Source organism: Prionailurus bengalensis, chromosome C1, assembly GCF_016509475.1.
Source record: "Prionailurus bengalensis isolate Pbe53 chromosome C1, Fcat_Pben_1.1_paternal_pri, whole genome shotgun sequence".
Taxonomy (NCBI): domain Eukaryota; kingdom Metazoa; phylum Chordata; class Mammalia; order Carnivora; family Felidae; genus Prionailurus; species Prionailurus bengalensis.
In genome coordinates, this window is record NC_057345.1 from 210,959,750 (window position 1) to 210,976,131 (window position 16,382).

At 43.1% G+C, this 16,382-nt stretch overlaps 1 protein-coding gene across 3 annotated transcripts in view; it reads left to right on the forward strand.

The window, feature by feature from the left end:
• The first annotated feature begins 532 nt into the window (after window positions 1-532).
• The window catches only part of RHBDD1 (rhomboid domain containing 1), a 132,783-nt gene continuing 116,933 nt past the window's right edge, over window positions 533-16,382 (forward strand). The window contains exons 1-2 of one of the 3 annotated variants that reach the window (XM_043578006.1): window positions 4,376-4,609; window positions 5,986-6,127. The gene's annotated coding sequence lies outside the window, so the exon portion shown is untranslated. Of the gene's footprint in view, window positions 700-1,794; window positions 1,863-4,375; window positions 4,610-5,985; window positions 6,128-16,382 lie in introns of those variants that run through there. The other 2 variants (XM_043578007.1, XM_043578008.1) reach the window with 2 other exon arrangements.

A 16,382-nucleotide genomic window follows, 5' to 3' on the forward strand; every position in this document is an offset into this window, starting at 1 on the left:
TGGCCTACTTAGTAACCACGGGGTCCACCAGACACGGACGCTCTGGTGCGGTGTGCCGCTAACTCACGAAGGTGGGAGTTTCTGTCTCTCCCACCAGCACTTCACGGGCAGGGTCCGACTCCTCCACGCAGCAGCAGGACCTCGCGGTACGGATGGGACCCCGGAAGACCAGTTTCTCAGCCGCCACCTGGCCCCCTCGCCGGGGGTCCCCCACGTCCGGTCCCTCGAAAGCAGGCCGCTCCTCTGCTTTACGCGCGGTGGGCGACCAACAGTTACGGTCCCAAGGAAGATCATCCACGTTTTACTCGGTGCTGGGAGGATGGGGCCGGGATACAAGTCCCCCACCCCCACCCCCACTGCGCTCAGCAGCGGACCCTCTCCAGCGAGGCCCTCGAAACCTGCCCCAAGCCACTGCCACCGCACGCGGTGCGCACGTCCACCCCGGGGCGGCGAAGAGCGCGGAGGCGCGCAACTGAGCATGCGCAGAGGGAGGCGGGCCGGCCCGCTTTACGACCCTCCCCACCCCAGCCCCGCCCCGCCCCGCCCGCTCTGCTGTGCGAGCCGCGGCGCGAGGTCGCCCACGCTCCCTTCTCCCCGCCCTGTGGGTCCCGGGCACCCGGAGTGTTCGGTGTCTGGCGCCCGTGCGTGATGACGTACACGCGCGCCAAGACGTGGGGACGCAGGCGGGCCGTAGAGAGCGTGAGTTTCCGCGTCTGTTTGGCCCCCCTCGCGTCGCTGGTTCTGCCTGGTGTCGCTTCGCCCTTTCCCAGGGTCGTGGCGCCGGGTTGGGAGCGGGTGCCGGGCGCCTCCAGTCGGCGCTTTCCCCGGGCCGGGCCGGGGAGGCCGGGGGGGGGGGGGTGCGTTCGGGTTGGAGGCGCGTTTCCGCATTCTGGGCACCCTGGGCAAGTCCCAGAGGCGGAAGGGTGCTTCCCGCCGCGAGTCTACCGAGTCAACCGGGTTGGGGGTGGGGGGGAGGGTCCCGTCGTCTGCACCCTGTCTGATCCTGGTGACGACTGCCCTGGCAAGGATGTGCTCGGAGGATGGATGGGCTGGGCTCTGTGGGGTTTTAAAAGCGTCCTTTCGAAAGCAGGAAGTTTAAAGTGACGTTGCATCATCAGCAACAACTTGCAGTTTCAGGTGCCGGGAGAATAACTTCGTTTCTCCCAGCAAGTGTGTGGCCGACACAACCCTAACCTACAAAGTGGTGTTTCTCTTAATAGGGGATAGGAAATCCGCCTGTGAATGTAACCCTTTTTCTCGTCACACTTTAAAAACCTGTCCAAAAATGGATCACGTGCTTTCTTTTTTCCAAACTAAGCAATAACTTTTGAAGACTCAGGATTGCTTATTAGGAATTATTGTATAGTCATGACTTAATCATCGCGTTGTGTAGGTCTGTTTGCAGGACACTCAGTGACAGCTGTACTTTGCCTCTTTTAGTTCTCTGCAATTACTTCTTAAAAGTCTGAAGTCCCACATTTCTTTTTTTTTTTTCCCCCAGTTCCAATAAACTGTAAAGACTTATAATTTGCTGCTGACACGGCAGCTTGGGGAAGCAAGTAATTTTACAAAGAATAACGGTACATTGAGTTCCTAATTGTCCCCGGACTACTAGCTGCAGCATCACATGGGAACTTGTTAGAAATGCAAATTTTGGGATCTTATCTCAGACTTCAATCAGAAATCTATTCTAACATGCTTTCCAGTGGATCCCAATGTACCTGGGTGCTTACATTGTTAAGTATTGCTGTCATGATAAAGAGTTGCTCTTGTGAAGTCACAGAACGTATTTGGAATCCAGGTGAAACCTTTCCTAGGTGTAAGATCTTGGACAAGTTACTTAGAGGCTTCTTCACAGGGCTGTAAGTATTCAGTGTGAAAATGCAGGGAAAGTGTTTGAGACCCCTGGGTGGGTCACTTGGGTAAGCCTCTGACTTCGCTCAGGTCATGATCTCATGGTTTGTGAGTTTGAACCCCTCATCTGGTTCTGCACTGACAGCTTGCCAGCTCCAGCTCAGAGCCTGCTTCAGATTCTGTGCGTCCTTCTTTCTCTGCCCCTTCCCTGCTTGCACTCTGTCTCTCGTTCTCTCTTTCAAATAAACATTAAAAATTACAAAAAAAAAATTGTATAAGTTAAATACACACATAGATTGTGCTGGAAGTATTTTCATGGGGTTAATTGTGAATTGCAGTGCCTGACTATTGTGACCACAGCTTACAGGGCATTTTATTTATTTCTGGATCCTAGTAATAGTCTATATAATTAAGATCGTTGGATGCAGGATATTTAGTTGAAGATTATAGCAGTAAGTGCTAATACCCGCACTACTGGGGCTGTAGTAGTTTTTTGTTTCTTGTTTTTTGTTTTTTTAAAAGTAGATGTCCTGCCCAGTGTGGGGCTTGAACTCACTACTCTGCGATCAAGAGTCACATGCTGTACCCCCTGAACCAAGCAGGTGCCCCGGGACTGAGTATTTTTAAGAATGACATGACTAATTGTGTTAAGGAATGGTTTTTGGGGGCGCCTGGGTGGCGCAGTCGGTTAAGCGTCCGACTTCAACCAGGTCACGATCTCGCGGTCCGTGAGTTCGAGCCCCGCATCAGGCTCTGGGCTGATGGCTCAGAGCCTGGAGCCTGTTTCCGATTCTGTGTCTCCCTCTCTCTCTGCCCCTCCCCCGTTCATGCTCTGTCTCTCTCTGTCCCAAAAATAAATAAACGTTGAAAAAAAAATTAAAAAAAAAAAGGAATGGTTTTTGGTGTTTCCAGCTTAATTATACCTTCTTTTGACCCAGAACTTGGTAAAGAAGTAGGGTGGATACCCAGAGTAAGCCTTAGCTATGGAGATGAGAGGTGTTAATGACTTGCAAGCAGAAGATGTTTCTGTGCTTAATCTTTCTTTCCCATGTGGCACATAGCTCCACCAGCAGAGACCTCGTACTAACCACCCCCTGTACCTCTATTCTGGAAGCACTGTGGGACCAAGGTTAAGTGTGCCTTTCGCCTGCTGGGTTTTTTTTTTTTTTCCCCAGATTGTCAGTTGCAGTAACCTACAATTCTTCCCTTTTCAGGGGGCCAGTGTTGAGGGGGGGGGGCGATATTTAGGATTTGAGGCAGTTGCCATAAAACCTAAACTCATTCCAGTGTTGAGGAGTGTCACTGACTCACCATGGCATACACAACATGTCACTTTGATTAGAGCACACTGCTCCTGAACCACACCATGGCTCCTAGATACTGTGTGTCAGAGTTTTCAGATAAACATGAGTCACTTTGGATATCAGCTTCTACAAATAATTTTGTTAATACCACCGCTAAATTAACACTCCCATCACGAAACATTCAGTTTTCAATGGCCCCCACATTTTCTACTTCTCTGTATTAGAGCGGCAGACTTATAGTAGTGGTTTTGGTCACGTCGAACCTGCTTTGAACTTTGCCTCTGCTACTTAACTGAGTTCTTTAGACAAATTAACATCCTCTTAATTTCCTTTTTTATAAAGTAGAAGTCATGGTACGTACCTACCTCAGGACATTGCATTAAATGAAATAAAGTGCAAAACGTGAAGGCATAGAGGTTCAATAAATGCTGCATGTTGGGACAGGGGAGAAAAAGGTAGTTATCACCCCCAAACTTACCTCGTTTATTTCCTTATGCCATCTTAATAAATAAATAAATTTTTGTTATTAGCTAACTGTACTGCTTTTCTTTTCAAATGGTAAAATCCTGAAGTGAAGAGTCAAAGCTTTCACATTATTATGAGTGGGAGAAGGCAAACATGTGAAAAAGGTGAAAACTCTAAAACCTGGTAGAAAAAACACTATCTTCAGTTTGATCACCACAACAGAGCAACTTCCATAAATTGTTTTGGGTGTTTATTGGAACTTCAAGGTCCATTGAGCTTGAGGTCCATTGATTAATATTTAAGTATCTTCAGTTAGTTAACCAGGACAGTCAGCTAGAGAAGGGACAGGATGTTCCAGGAGATGGGACAGCACTGAAAACGCATTATACATTATGTATCATTTTTAAAAAAGTAATAATACCATGTATTTTTGTCTATATATTACATATGACTATGTGAGCGTGGAAAATACTTGAAAGGAGACAGAGCAGGTCATAATTTTGCTTACTTGGCAATGTATTATAATATGGAGGTGGGGATAAGTAATCTAACGGTGGTGCATTTATGTAAAGTTAGATACATGCATGTATGTGTAAACATTCTTTTTATAAACCATTTAAAAGAAATGATGCTTTAAAGAGATAGATTCCCTTTTATGCTGCATTTCTAATCATGTAAGCAGTGGTCTTTAGATTTTGTTTTTGTTTTTTTGTTTTTGTTTTTGTTTTTGTTTTGTTTTGTTTTTAGGAGGCAACCCTCTTTAGCTGAATCTTACCTGAAGAGCTCAGGAGCTGAGAGGCTTTAAGAGAGGTTGAAGGGCACAGTTCTGCCTGCTGGTGCTCATCTTGAATCTTTTGCGGTGACATTCTGAGGCATGTCGCTGGAACCCTGGAATCCAGGACATTGAGTGTGAAACTCTTCATCTATGGGATAGAAATCCTCAAGAGATGAGTTCTCTCTAAGAAGTCCTTGCACTAAGAATTATTGTGAGTGAGATTCACAAACTTGTTCTGAAGACAGCTCCCAGGGTTTTCAGCCATGTCAGATGTGTGTATGACTTCTCATGCACAGGAGCAAGTGGCTGTTAAAAAAAGAGAAAGCATCCAGCCTCCAGTCTGGCCCGTACTTTACAAAATAGGAGCCTATGCACACGTTTTGAGAAGTCCTCTCAGTTTTTATTTTATTTTTTTGAGCCCTCTAAGCCATGACAGCTGTATCACTGTTAAAGCTATTTAATATTTTAACTGGCTGTTGTTTAGCATTACAGATGACTTGAGGAAAAAGAAACAAGAAGTCAGTGGAAATACATTACTTGTGTTTACAGTCCCTCTGTTTTTTGTTGTATGAAAGCAGCTGGTTTGCAATTTATATGGTAAAGGGTTTTTCTTAAGGAGTTAATTTTTAGTTAATAGTGAGCTTTCATATGAAAAATAATCTCAAATGCTGAGTATTTGTCAGATTGTTATTAATAGGAGCGGTAGTAATATCACATTGTCTTTTTTCACACATTGAGGAGGGTTTCCTGGTGACAGCTGGAGTGTGGGGGAGGGGGAGTCACTTTCAATCAGCCAGCTGCTCTGTGCAACATCATGATGGCAATATTTCAAAGCCTGTGGGATAATTTTGGCTGTATTCAGAAAAGAAAATGTGTCAAATTTCTGGGAAGCGATAGATAGTGTACAAGAGCCGTATAAGAGCCCTTTGGGATCTAGATGATAGTCAACGAACAATGGTGTGCATTCAGGTTTGTGTGTTGGTGTTATTTTACCATCTAGTTTCTTGGACATTGTTACATGCACATCATAATTATAAAGCAATAAAGTCTAGTCCCATGGGGGGAAAGGCTCATTACTTTATGGAGAGGAAGGGAGATTGGAAAACAAACTTTGGGAGTGTGCTACGTGCTTTCACATAATATGCTATCTCATTTATTCTTCACAATGACTCCAGTAAGTAAGTGGAATTTTTCTCATCTATGGATAAAGAAGCAGACACTCAGCAGGATTGATTATATGATTTGCCCAAGGCCACACACTAGTAAACAATGGCATCCATATTTGACCCCAAATCTGGCTTCAGCTCCAGGAATGTTCTCATTATACCAACAGCTGTTTCTGCATGGTGTAAACTTGCTTATGCATTTTTAATCCAAAGTCACAGTATCAGGATAGTTATGAATGAAATTTATATACATATTACAATGACTTCAACTTTATATAAATAATACATAGGGGTGTGTGTACGTGCTTGTGTCAGTCAGTGTGTGATAGCAGCTCCTCCTAATTTTGGATTTTTTTTTTTCCTTGATGGAGTCTCTTGGGCAACACTGAAAGAAACTTTGCTACATTTTTTTATGTTACAGATACCAGCAATTCACAGTCATGGTTGTAATGAGTCAGTTCGATTCCAACTTTGAGCAAATGTAGGAATAAATACTGTGCCTACTGCCCATGTAGTCTCTTCCTTCGTACCAAAGTATTCAAGATTTCCTTGTTTCTTTCAAGGTATGTTAATTTTGTATCAAAGAGGGACTTTTTGGCTTTCCAGATTTTTAGCTTGTAGCTATTATATCTGCCAAGTGATGACTTAAATCCTGTGTGTGTGTGTGTGTGTGTGTGTGTGTGTGTGTGTGTGTGATCACTCTCCTGCTTTTGATGATGAGTTTCATGGATCATTTCATCTCCCTCCCCATTGCCCACGGGATAGTGCCTGCCCAGTATTTTCTTTCTTTCCTTCCCCCACACTCTATACAAATCCTTAAAACTTATTTTTGCTCTTTTCTAAACATTCTGTGCACATTTATATGCATTCATATTTTCATTCTTTATCGCACTGTAGTGTCACTGTTTGTATGTCTGCTCTCTAGACTGGTTGCCTGAAAGGACACTAATTCTCAGATATTTATTAAATGATACAGACAGTGAGATATAAAATTATATGCTCAATGCTTTTACTGCTATAGTTCCACATTCATTGGTTTTCTTCTTTGGGCTCACAATTAGAGAAATGTGATGACTGATGTGTGTTAATGAATTACATAATGGTGAAACACAGGTAAAGCCACAGAAGAGCATGCAGGATATTCCCATGATCCTTTCTAAAGGCTCTCAGGTTGAAGAAGCCTCTTATTCAGTTCCTTCCTTCCTTCCTTCCTTCCATTTTTCCTTCCTTCCTTCCTCCCTTCCTTCGTCTTTTCTTCCTTCCTCCTTCCTTCCTTTTCCCCTTCCTCTTTCCTTTGTTTTTTTTTTTTCATTTTGTTGATGAATCTAAATGATTCGTTGTCCCAAAGTCCTAGTCAGAAGTTTTCATCAAGTGGTAATATTTTATCAAATGGACAAACTAGTCTTATCTTCAGTGAAGAAGAAAGGCAGGGAGTATAGTTTGAAAATCAATAATTAGATGTATTCTTTAAAATCATCAACCTTGTATAAATAGAAGACAAATTTTAGATCATCCATTTTTCCTTTTGTGATTACATTCTTCATCCAGGGTCCCAGTTTAAGTTTATTTATTTTTGAAAGAGAGACAGAGGGTGAGTGGGGGAGGAGCAGAGAGAGAGGGAGAGACAGAATCCAAAGCAAGCTCCAGGCTCTGAGCTGTCAACTCAGAGCCTGATGTGGGGCTCAAACTCATGAACCGTGAGATCATGACCTGAGCTAAAGTCGGACATTCACTGACTGAGCCACCCAGCTTCCCCAACCAGTGTCCAAGTTTAGACACTTAGTAGATGACTTTGAGAGGACTTTGCCTTATTTATGCAGAAGTTGCTCTTGTTCTCACGTCCTTAGCCGGCTGTGCTCTTCTCTCTCTGGGAATAGCATGGCTGGAACAGACCTTTGAGATACTGCTTCTATATGCATCATGTTTTGGTTCTCCCACGGACTCGAGTGAGGTACCAGGAGATGAGAGCTGGTGATGCTTAAATGAGACTAGGGTCTGCTTGCCAGCCCTTGGCAAATGTAGCATTTTGGGGAGTGTTCTTTGCAAACAACAGAAAGTGAGTTAACTATGGTATCCAGATAGCTTATTCGAAAACAAGAGATTTGTTGGAAGTCAATGGGTAGCTCAGAGAATCAACGGAAAACCAAACAACCAAGCCTTGGTAAAGGAGAGTAGCCAGGTGAGCTCTCAAGGTTTAGGTAGACTCAGTGGACTTGAAGGATATCTTTAGGTTAAGGCTCCGAATATCAGTTCCAGGTGTTGTTGGTCTTTGTATCTCTGCACAGGTTTTAGATTCCAGGGAGAGGGTTATTATTCCAACTCTGGTCACCATCACCCTTGAATCAGTGTGGGAAAGGAAAAGTTGACTCCCCTCCTCCCCCCACCTCCCCACCAGGACCACATCCGGTAAGGCTGGGAGGCAACTTCCTGTTCCTGAAAGAATGAAGTATTGATGCTGTCCGGCAGGCCAAAGCTCCAAGCCGACCCCACCACCTGCTGCTTAGTGGCCGTCCCATGTGCTTTGTGGGCACATAAATAGCATCTCTGAAGTCAGGCGTGCTCCTCTCCCCCTTGACTGGTTCGTGTGCTGGGAGGATTTCAGTCACATGAATAATTCATTACCAGTTCTTACACAGAGATTAAATGGGGGGATGGCGAGCACTTTTTCACGGACTTTAGGCAGATAAACACAGAAATCTGGCACAGAGCAAAGGTGAGCATGGAATTTACTTGAATCCTCTAGAAAGGAGTGATGGGGAGTATTGCAGCTCTGCATGTGTCTCCGGGTTAAGGACCTACGTCTGAAGGGCTGTCAGTCGGAGAACTTTAATGAGCCCTCATTACACTAAGACGTGTAGTCTGTGAGAGAAGGGACCGACTTATGATTGATACTGGAAATCATAAGTGGTGAAGGATCACAATTGGAGTTGGCACTAATTTCCCCTCACCGTGGAGCAAAAGTCAAGATTATATACAAAATCCAGTGGTTTCATTTTTTTCATGTATAAAGATAATATAATCCTTTCTGTTAAGACTATAACACTCTAAAAAGGAGCAAAGAAAATAAAAATTTTGCCATCTGACATATTGAAATTTTTTTTGGAAAGACTCATTAAATTCTCAAATTATCAGATCATGTTGACGGGAACTCTGGTTTGAGACTTTGTTATAAAATTTATTTTAATTAAAAAATAGTTCCTACTTTGATGTGCCTACCACGTACCCCATCATACTGTTCTCAAAATGTACGTGGACTTGAATCATATGATATAGTTTAAACAGTGGATCATAGAAAGCCAAGAAAAATGCTAATTGGTTACTCAGTTATAAAAATACTTGAAAGGTATTTAAAATTTTGAATCTTAGGTCTTTATTTGTTTATATGGATTAAAAACACTATCACTTCCCAATTTATGATTTGATATACGTAATCTCATTTAATCCTCATGAAACACAGTGAGCCTGCATTATGTCCTTTTACAGGTGAGAAACTGGTGATCAAATACATTTTCTAAGGCATATTGTAGAGCTCTCACCAAAGACCACGCCCTTAAGGACTGTCCTATACTACATACGTCTATATTGCTGGCCCCGTATATCTTTTTGACAAAAAGCATTGGGACGTTTCTTTTCCCAAAGCCTGTTTACCCTGTTTCCTGACAACTTCGTTATGTTCAGAAACTGTTCAGATGTGTTATATCAGCCATCACCTTGTGCTTCTGTTTGCTGTGAATGCGGCAGCAGCTCCCACGTTGCAGCTGTATGCCCTGTGAAGCCTTTTGTCCTTTATGTCTGAGAGTAGCCTGACAACCTTTCATGTTGAATTCAGCAAGATTGCTTTTTATTTAACAAAGCTGAGTGTTGCTTTCTAGGTGAAAAATAATTAAATGCTTTTAAAGATGTATTTGATTAACTGGAAGCTGATCTGTGTAAATTAATTATAACTATAATGATGTCATAGCCTTGTCTTTTGTTATTAACCAGGTAATTGACCAGAAGTTTGGAAGCTTATTGTAACTGACAGTTAGTGGTTTGACCTTGTGTGCTGTCTAGAAGTGCAACATGCACGATGCATGTAAATGCAGTTTTTTTTCACTGAGCTGCATGTATTGTCAGAGCATCTGATCCTGGGTTCTTATTTTTACTCTTCCCTTCTTTGCAGAAATTGCTACACTCGAACTAGATATTATCCTGATCTCTCTTACTGAAAGCATCTTGCCAAACACAAATGTGGTCCTTGAGTAATTATAATCAGAGATAATCATTGGCACATTAAGAACATATGATCAAGTAAACAAATGCCAAGATTAAAGGAATCTTGATTTTAAATTCCATGTGAGGGAAGGCAGAACAACTTTTTGTAGAGAAGACATTAAGAGGAAAAGTAAGGGCATATTTGACAGGTTGAGAGAGAATTTGTCCCCTCTTACTCTGCTTTGTCCAAGGAAGGTCAGGGCATGCATTTTAAATCTTTGAGTGATGGGAGCCTCTAACTTTGGTGAGTTGGTTTAAGGATGGGATTGTAAGAATAAAACATGGAGTGGAAGTGAATAATAATGGCTGACAAGCAGCACTTCTTAGGTTAGCTGACCTCCCTCCCACACACTTTATGCTGGTGGTATAGTCAGCTATGCCAGAATGGGACACAGGCATTCCTCAAATCCTCATGCTGTGCAAAATCATGTAATAAAAACCACAGGGCTTATGGTGCAAATGGTGACTGGAGCAAAACACTCACAAAACTTTGTCAGTTGTACGTTAAAAAAAAAAAAAAGGAACCTAATAAAATGGTAGCACGGTCGCACGTGTTAAATGGTTAAGAAATACATAACTACTACAATAAATATGGTACTTTGCCTTCAAAAAATCCTGAACGTTGCTTGTGAAAGTGGTTGTCAGAGGATTGGAGCTAGTGAATTATTGTCCGGTGGTAGTAGAAGATTATCAGAAGTGGAAGGTAAGTTGTAACTGCAGATGTGATGGTGTAACTCGTAATATACTCTCTGATCTCAGGTAGGTGGTAGATGGTTGAGGTATGTAATTGGGTGCATTTGGTGAATTTCTGTGTAGCTTTCTTCAGCTGGGTGCAGTTTTCTGCTTTCACCTAATGCTTCTTGCGGATGAAATTGCGCGTAATCAAATGCGAAATTTGCATTATGTTCTGTTGTTCCCTGAATATTAATTGCATTTGAACACATTTGCTTGTTATAAAGCAAGCACTATAGCAGAGCTGACCAGGCTAATTAACTTCTACTTCTCTAGTGTAGTTGGAGCATTTACGCTAACAGCACATGCATGCTGTTTCTGGTCTTAAAAATATCTTTCCTTTTTTCCACTTTCTGTTTTTCAAACCCAGGTGCAAGGGAGGTATTCTCTGATTTGGACTGACATAACATTTCTATACTGGCACATACTTGTACATTATTTTCCTGTTTTTAAAACGGGCTGGGTTCAGAAATGACACAAGACACAAGTAAACGCGGAGGAAACAACTAAATGGCCAAGTGGTTCTCAGCAGGAAAAAGCATATCCATTTATTAGGAGAAATTAAGCCTCTTCTAGCTCTGATGGGATTTTGCACAAGGAACAGTGAGTTTGAGTGATGTTTTACAATAATGTGAAGATGATTCCTATGTGACAGTCCCTTGGGTGAGACCGATGTCAAGTCTTCTAATAATATGAAGGTGCATTTATGCAGAAGTCATTCTTCAAAGGCAAAGTGAATGATGTGACCATGATTTTGGAGATTTGGTAAAACACGGGGCTAAGAGTTGAGATAGTGCTCCTTTATTCGAGCAATTCTTAAAAGGTAGAAAAGATATTTTTTCCTCTCTGTGGCTTGTCAGATTAAACCTTACTTTGTAGGACAGGACTGGGGGAGATGGCAGAATGCTAACCAGGGTGCACTTCACACCTGTCCACCCCCCCCCCCCCCCCCCCGCAGACCCACACTTTCCAGAGTCCTAGCCAGCAAAGTGCCTGGCCCTGGTGGGAGAAAGTCAGAGAAGGCGTGGAAGGCTTTTGATCCTCTGGTTCTCTCTTTGTATAGCATATATATATTCCACAGTGAGAAAAAAAACGACAATTAGGTTATTGTTACTTTTTTGTCTTGATTTTTAAAATTGATTTTTTGTTTTTGTTGGCTATGACTGTGATAGTTACCAAAAGAAGTGGGGTATTTGAGTGTTACTTTGTATTACTTTCTTAAATATAGATCAACAAATTGTCTTGTATCAAGAAAACAATTAGATTTGGGGTGCCTGGGTGGCTTAAGTCAGTTGTGTGACTTCAGCTCAGGTCACATGATCTTGCAGTCCATGAGTTCAAGCCCCACGTTGGGCTCTGTGCTGACAGCTCAGAGCCTGGGACCTGCTTCAGATTCTGTGTCTCCCTCTCTCTCTGCTCTTCCCCCACTCATGCTCTGTCTTTTTCTCTGTCTTTCAAAAATAAATAAATGTTAAAAAAATTAAAAAAATGAAAACACTTAGGTTTGATAGAGTAAAAGTTTCCTGTAGTGAGATTTTCTATATTTGAAATAATTTCAAAATTCATATACATTTTGGTATGTTTAATGGAAGTCATCAACTGCCCTTTCTTGGGAAAGACTATTCTTTATGCTGAGATTATGTCCTTCCTAATTTTTTTGGTGGTCAAGTATCATATCTTTTATTGAAAGACAGATGATTTCTTATTTCAGCTCTGACATGTAAAGAGTTTGGAAATTGTCATCCCTGTCCTCACAACAGGACAAAAGCTGAACAAACTGAAAATCAAGATTTCATAGATCTGTCAGAGAACTGAAGTATAAGGCAGACTGTCACCCCCAAATCTTAGAGGCTCATATTGAAAGTCATAGTCAAGTTCATTCCTGTAGGAGAGGAAAAAATTCTGTTCTCTTCTATGCTCCTGGGTTCTCCAGTTGGAGCCCTGTAAACCAGACTGACAGAAGACAGATCAGCAAGAGAAAAACAAAACGAGTTTATTAGCATGTGTGTTGTGTATACATTTGGGAGTACACAGAGATGAGTAACTCAGGGGGATGGTTAGAACTTGGGCTTATATAGCATTTTAACAAAAGAACAACACGTTCGTGGAGAAGTGACAAGTCAAAGGAAAAGGACTTTAAGTTTCTGTAGGAGGCAAATATGCGGGGCAATTAATGGAAGATATGGGCTAGTTAGCAAAGTTTGTTATGTATATTTCATGGGTGTCCAATCAAAGGTTGTCCCAGATTAACTTTTGTGTTTCCTTGAAGATACGGAGGGGAATGCCTGCAAATTCATGTCCACCTCTTAAGTAAATAGAAGAGGGCAGAGAACTTTACTTGTATCTGCTTCTTCTCAATTGCCTTCAGCTCAAAAAAAATCTTCATGCCAAGTGGCATATATTGGTGGCATATTCTGCTTCCCTGCAATTAGCTTGCTTGGAACTGAGGTCACGGAAGGTAGTAACTATTAGAACTATTTAAATGGTAACTTCCATGATTTGCTGGAGTCTAAGTGTAGACTATCTTGAGAGTTAAAAACTCTCAGCTTTTCTGCAGACAAACCTGACTCATCATTTCATTTTAATAACAGAGACTAGAGCCGGATTATATCGTGGTTAAAATTTCTGCTTGTCTATAAAATGGGGAAATAATAATAACAGTGCCTGTTCATAAAGTTTGGAGGATCGAATGGGATACGTGAAATAAAACTAAGAATTTAGGAATGAGTTTGGTGTCTTTATCTAAAGGAAAACAACCTGTGGATTGGGAGGTACAGTGCCTAACAAGCAGTGAACACTCTTCTTTGAGGATTTTGGGCAAGCCGGAATGTGATAGGACATTACAAGGGGCAATGTGGAAGCGGGGCATGATTGGCTAGGGGGCGGGGATATCCTGATGAGGCTGGTGTGTTCTGTTTGCTAGGGTAAGATAAGGTAGCTGCAGCTAAAATGGAGGATCGTTAGTGGTGGTCAGGTTTCCTTGACAGTAAGGTGTTTCTTGAAAGTGCAGGCTGGCTGAGGTCTAGGTTTGTGATCTGGGTCAGGCCACGAGCGTGGCCTCCAGTTGTGGGTCCTGATCTGTGAATTAGTTTTATCAGATAATAGCACACGCGTAAGGTTGGAGAGCCGTACTTCCAAAGACGAACTGGTAATATGTGTGTGTAATTTTGGCCAGTGATTTGACTTTTCTTTTTGACCTCTATTTTAGAAAAACCAGCAATCAATAGAAAGTGAGTATTTCTATTTAAGTCATTAAAACAATAGCTAAGATCTAAGGAGTGTTGACTGTGTGCTTGGCATTAGTTTAAGCACTTTGATGTTTTAAATAATTTAATCTTTACATTTAGCCATTATTACTACCACTCCATTTTACGTAGTGGGAAGCTAAGGCTTGGTTTAGCTGCCTTGCACAGTCACACAGCACACAGCTGAAGCCAGTCAGTGGGACCAATTTAGACTGGAGTATGTGCTCTCAAACCCCATGACACCCTGAAAACACGCAGCTTGGAGGATATGATAACTGGGTCTGGGGAAATCCTATTGACAGTTGTGGGCCATCCATTCAGAGAGCCTGCTGATGGTCAGGGAGCCTGCCAATGAGGAGCCTGGTCGAGAGCTGGGCTGGCAGTTGAGGAGGAATTGAATGGGTGGGGAGGAGTAGAAGGAAATGTGTCACGGAGCAGGGAGTGATGCTAGGAGGGCCCTTCCTACATCCCCTTCATCCATTCTGACAGATTTCTAGCTGTCAGGACCTGCTAGGACTCAAACACTAGCCTCTGAGTGTTTTCTCTGGCCCCTGACACTTGCTTTGCCTGGTATCACGAGCCACAAGTGACAGCGAGGTAAGGCAGACTCTCAGCCCTTTGGGCGATAGCACTGGGACATATCTACGCCAGCTCCCAGACTTCCCAGTGAGATTAAGCCCCAGGCACCCATCGTGATGGCTGGCTTGATAATGCACACAGCTTTGGCTGCTTTGCCTTCCCTGGTTTGCTTCTCTACTGGCCTCCTGGTCAGTTGCCTCCCAAATGAATTATCATAAATCCCAAACGTGTGGCTTCCCAAATAAATTACTTGCACAGAGACCTTTGTCTCAGTGTCTGCTTCTGGGGGAAGCCCAAACAATGTATAATAATACCAGAACAAGTTGTTACAGTCATCAAGAGAATTCTAATTAAATCCTCATACCAACCCATTTTATAGATGGGAAAACTGAGGCATGGATTGGTGTGGTACTTTGCTCAAGGGAATAACACAGGTAATAAACAGACCAGATGGGTGATCTGATCCAAGGCAGCCGTCGTAACCTCTGCTTGTGCTGAGCAAAGACCTAGAGGCAGGCATGACCTGATCAGACAGCTAGGCATAGGAGAGTAACAGAAGTTACTCAGAGTTTTAAGTACTCAGAGTTTTAAGTTTCATAATCCCAAGGGCTTCAAGGGAGTGTCTTGGCAGGGGTCTCTTGTTCTGCCATTACAAAGCTGCACAAAGGGTTTCTTTCTTTTGCTTGGGTTGGATTTATGAGCTCAGAATGCCCCTCATCTTGATTTTTGCACGTTGATGTTTTCCCTAGAGTTGGGGAGGTACAGAGAGAAACGAGGCCTGGTTGCCCTTCTGGGGGACCACCATCTGGGGCTTGCACATGGACGTGTTTGATTGTGGGCAGTTTATTGCAGAGAGGACCTTTACACCACCCCCCTTTCCCAATGATCTTATCCCTGGGAAATTCAAGGCAAGGTGACTTAAGACGCTCTGTGTCTGTTTATGATTTTCCAAATGGCCCTCCCTTGATTCCAGTGAAAATGTTTGAAAGCCACCCAGCAAATGGGCAACAGTAAATGAGTAAAAATATGTGTGTGCACAGAAGGACTCCTGCTGGGGCACCTGGGTGGTTCAGTTGGTTGAGGTCCGACTCTCGATTTCAGGTCACGATCCCAGCCAGAGTTGTGGGATTGAGCCCCACGTGGGGCTCTGTGTCGAGTGTGGAGACTGCTTAAGATTCTTTCTCTCTCTCCCTCTGCCTCTCTCCCCTGCTGGCACTCTTCTTTGTCTTTCTCTAAAATAAAAAAATAAATAAATAAGGAGGACACCTGCTTACTGTAGAGTCATATAGTCAGACTTTTCTGGTGACCGTGACAGAATGAAAACTGGATCATTCTGTAGAACTGTTTTATGTTTCTGTAAATCTGTATCCTTAATCACCCTGTGGAGTGAAGCACTGTTACCTCTCTCATTTTGTGCAGGGGAATAATCAGAGCAGCTTCCTGACTTGTTTGAAGCAAACAGTTGTGTGCACTTTGTCTGTTTCTTTCTCTGAGCCTAATAACTCTGCCTCGCCTGTGGTAGATGGTCAGTGTGTTGTTTGTTGACTGATCACATGGGTGACCTGGTTAAAATGTAGCCCCTTCCAGGGTGCCTGGGTGGCTCCGTCAGTTGAGCGTCTGACTTCAGCTCAGGTCACGGTCTCATGGTTCATGAGTTGGATCAGCCTCTTTGCTGTCAGCCCGGGGCCTGCTTTGGATCCTCTGTCCCCCTTGCTCTCTGCCCATCCCCCATCCGTGTTCATGTGCACATGTGCGTGCCCTCGCTCGCGCTTTCTCAAAAATAAATAAACATTTAAAACAATTAGCCTCTTCCAGGCTAGGATGCAGTTAAACTTTCTTCTCCCAGGCGGGATTGATCGATTTCTCTCTGATCGTGTGCCTCTCTGTGTCTCTTTCTCCATCTGCCTCAGTCTCCATGTTTGGTGCATGTGTTTGGAGAGAACCGTTCGGTCTTAAGACTGGACTTTGTGTGCCCCAAAGCAACTTGATGATCCAACTCAGCCTAATG